The sequence below is a fragment of the Bombyx mori genome, chromosome 5 (assembly GCF_030269925.1).
Source record: "Bombyx mori chromosome 5, ASM3026992v2".
NCBI lineage: Eukaryota > Metazoa > Arthropoda > Insecta > Lepidoptera > Bombycidae > Bombyx > Bombyx mori.
Window position 1 is genome coordinate 5,495,050 of NC_085111.1, and position 4,629 is coordinate 5,499,678.

General features: G+C 37.4%; 1 protein-coding gene across 4 annotated transcripts in view; it reads left to right on the top strand.

Moving 5' to 3' along the window:
- The window catches only part of LOC101739332 (uncharacterized), a 36,046-nt gene that overhangs the window by 30,969 nt on the left and 448 nt on the right, over positions 1 to 4,629 (top strand). The gene's annotated exons all lie outside the window — the stretch shown is intronic.

The following is a 4,629-nucleotide window of genomic DNA, read 5'->3' on the forward strand; positions in this document are numbered from 1 at the left end:
TAAGACGTATTAAAATCTAAGTAAAATGCTATTTGACTTATGCAGTAAATTAAAAATTTTAGGTTTCCTAAAGAACCTAACGCCAGGGAACAATGGATTGACGTGACAAGTAGAGGAAACTGGAGACAAAGACGAGTACTATTTGCTCTAAACATTTTACTGAAAATGATTTTATCATAAAAAAAATCAGAATACACTTAGTTTTGAAAAATTCATTCGCAATTAATAGCAAGCGCCAGCTGCTTAACAAATACGTTTTATTCCAGCGACAGTGACTATTTGTAATTGATAAAAGTAAAATAGTTTTTTTTTTCATTATTTATTTCATGTTTCATTTTCTCCATTCATTCATCAGATAATTTATCGATAAAGAATATCGATTTTATCAAGCACTAGCGTGTATGAACATTTTTATTGCCTTTTTGCGTGTGTGAGTGTGTATGCCTACGGGTGTTTTGTGCTAGTTTGCGAACGAATATCTGTCCTGAGATTTATGTGTGGGTGTTTTTGTTGTGTGCGAAATACTTGTAATCACAGTGTGTGTATGTGTAGAAATTAAAATAGTGGGGATGAAGCGGCGACACTGGTTCTAATACAAAATTAGAGCAAAGGCCTTTCCAACCTTATTTATCTATTCCGTGGTCGTATACACAAGCGAGTACTGTATAATACCTTTCTCTTTCTCCTTCTTTCTTTTCGTTCTCTCATCCCTTCTCTCTCTATTTTGTAATTATTTCTATTTCTATGTAATTTTATGTTGTCAAACAAAAATAAAGAGACATTATTGTATATATGTTAACGGAAATGTATGTAATCCGTTATTGTATACAATTCCTAGGAAATGTATGTAATTCCCAAAATCGCACGGAAATTTATTTTATTTATTTATTTATTTATTTATTTATTTAATTAGTCTACTTACAAATTAACAGTATAAACCAAAACATTTGTAAGGTATTAATAATTAGCTTAAGTAATTTCTAACAACAACAATAAATCGCTGCAAACCATCATGGAATATATCCATTTCCGGAGCATAGGCTAGCAAGCCATTGAGTAACGAGACAGCACGATGCGTCGGGGAGTTAGCGGTGTGTTGCGTACGCGCGTGCGTAGTACTAAGAAGCTGCCGCTGGCGACGCACCCCTCCACACATACATCCGCGCATGTAGCCATCAGGCACATATAACGACACTGATTCCAGTGCAGTGGAGTTATCAATTTTGTTATGCAATAGCTGATAATAATGCACCATAAGAGTCATCTTCCGTCTGAGCTCAAGAGTATCTAATCCGACCATACCAGTCACATAAAGTGATGGATACAAGAACGGATAGTATCCATACATTTTCTTGAATAGGAACCTGCAAAATTTTTTATGTAGTTTTTCCAGCATTAGCTTTTGAACTGCTTCGCGAGGATCCCACACGAGTGCGTTATATTCAAGACTACTTCGCAAATAGGCATCGTATAGCATAACAATCACACGATGGCCTACAAAGTCGTGCGTCTGACGAATTATGAACCCGAGCAGACCACTACCCCTTTTACATATATTTTGTATGTGATCTTTAAACGTTAGCTTGGAATCGAAAATAACTCCCAGGTCACGCATAACTGCCACATGATTCAAAATGACTCCAGATAAATGGTATGGAAACAACACGGGCGACCGTGACCGGCTGTAAGCAACGACCTTGCATTTATTAGTATTAAAATGCAAGCGGTTACGCTCTCCCCATTCTGCAACCCGATTAATGTCGCGTTGCAAAGCATGGTGCTCAGCATCACACCCGACCCCAACGTACAGCTTAAGATCGTCCGCAAACATAAGACACTTGGTCCTCTCACTGAGAATAGAAGATAGATCATTTATCATGATTAAAAACTGAGTGGGACCAAGCGTACTACCCTGACTGACCCCTGATCTTGTAAAATAAGTTTTAGATTTGAAACCCGCTAACTCAACATGCTGAGACCTATCAGAGAGATAAGAAGAAAATAATTTGAGGAGTTTTGGGGTAAATCCGAATGAAGCAAATTTCATCAACAGTACGTCATTATCGACACGGTCGAAGGCTTTTTCAAAGTCTAAGTATACAGCGTCGACTTGTTTCCCTGCATCCATTTCAGCAGCAACATAGTTGACGAAATTAACATGGTTAGTTGCCGTAGATCTACCAGCTCGAAAACCATGTTGACTGTCAGTCAATTGGTTCCGGATCTGCGCACTAACATGTTTATTAATAATGGACTCAAATATCTTTGCAAATACTGATAACACTGCGATGGGTCGATAGTTTTTCACATCTGTGCGGTCACCACCCTTGAAGACCGGAGTTACTCTAGTGTGCTTCCACGTAGATGGATATGTGGACATTTGGAGTGAGAGATTATAAATATGTAGTAGTGGTACACTAAGCACACTTATACAATCCTTAGCCAAAAAGGAAGGGATACCATCTGGACCTGATGCGGAGAACGGCTTAATGCGCTTCACAGCACAGCGCAGGTCGGAATTATCTACAGTCAATAAAGCTACTCGAGCACTGGAACAAAACTGTGATGTTATTGCTGCACTATGCTGGGCCTCAGTTGGATCTAATTTGGGTTCATCGAAATGTGTGAAATAAATTATATTATACTTATACATTACACATTTCCTAGGAAATCTATACATTTCCTAAATAGCAATCGGAAATGTAAAACATTTAAGATATTGGTGGGTACGCGGGGACAGTGAGACGAGTCTTGCACTACGGTCAGTTGCCAACTTGCAATCCACTGGAACCGGCCAGGGATTTAAGAAGTGCCTTTGCAAGAAAAACTGTGCTACATCAAGATGTCTGTGTTTTAAAAATAAAGTATTATGTACTTCCAAATGCCATTCGAGCTTACCCTGCAAAAATAAATAGCTATATGAACTGACAAAGTATTATAATATAAAGATTTACTTTTATACTTTGACATTTATAATTATTTAATTATCAGACTGATTACTTGCCAAATGAAAATTTGATTTTATATTTTATAAGAATAAATATAAGTTGATTTTGTGATACGTTAAAAGTTAATAGATAGTTGATTTTAGAAGTTTTAATTAGTAAGATAATATGAATATATTATTATTATTTTACAGTATGACTGTTACCCGATTGTCTCAATAAGTGTTATATTAAAAAAATATTATTAACAACGTGTTTGATTACAGAAAGCATTTACTTTATACATTTCCTAATACGATATTGGAATTATATACAATTCCGAGGAAATTTATACATTTCCTAGGATATATATGCATTAAATAGTTTTTCAAACAATATTTTATACATTTCCTAAATAGTATCGGAATTGTATACATTTCCTAGGATTTGTATACAATTCCTTGATTTCATACATTTCCGGTAACATATACATTAAAGAGACATTTTAATTGATAATTTGAATTACGATTTTATTTTATTTTACGTAATTTATTATTTCCTAAAATACTGAATTTCCTAAATACTTTCCTGTACTTAAATAAAAACTAATCAGCTAAATTTAAGAGAAAACCTACACAAAATTGAGCACGTTTTTTTTTTTGCAAATTGTATCGATTCTACATTAGCCGAAGGAACTTCGTTCCTACCTGGTGTCCCACGACACCACATCTTTTTTATTTATTTATATATTTGTGTTGTTCCTTAAGGTAGGGCTCTTTGTAAGTCTGCACAAGTAAGTACTACCATTCTCCCTATTCGTGTAAGCAGGCATTAGTCTTCGGGTTTGGAAGGGTATACCGGTATGCAATTCTTGACTTCAGTTCCGTTAACTTTTTAACACCAAATAGGTCCTATGTGCTTAGTGCGAGTTTTTTAACGTTCTCGATAGCGTAAAAGTTAGCTCATAGCATAGCATATATGTATATATTTTATTGCTTTACATGGGTGGACGAGCTAACAGACTACCTGGATAGCAGATAGCCCATAGACATCTACAACGTAAATGTGCCACCTACAAGGTCTCAGTATAGTTACAACCGCTGCGCCACCCTTCAAACCAAAACGCATTACTGCTTCACGGTAGAAATAGGCAGGGTAGTGGTACCACCAGTAAAAAAAATTTGTATGGAATGGGATCGTTTGCGTACGTTTGGCGCTAGGGGCGCTGTTCCAACTGCATACAAAATTAACTTTCACACTATCGACGTTAAGACACTCTCGCACTAAGCACACTGGTGCCTACCGAAAGTAGCGAATGCAACTGGCGGTAGGACCTCTTCTGAGTCCGCGCGGGTAGGTACCACTGCCCTGCCTATTTCTGCCATGAAGCAGTAATGCGTTTCGGTTTGAAGGGTGGGGCAGCCGTTGTAACTATACTTGAGACCTTAGAACTTGTCTCGGGTTGGGTGGCGCATTTATATTGTAGATGTCTATGGGCTCCAGTAACCACTTAACACCAGGTGGGCTGTGAGCTCGTCCACCCATCTAAGCAATTAAAAAAAAAACTCATGTGTAATTACAACGGCTACCTCGCCCTTCAAACCGAAACACATTTCTGCTTCACGGCAGAAATAGGCGGGGTGGTGGTACCTACCCGTGCGGACACAAGAGGTCCTACCACCAGCGAATGCAACATATTATACAG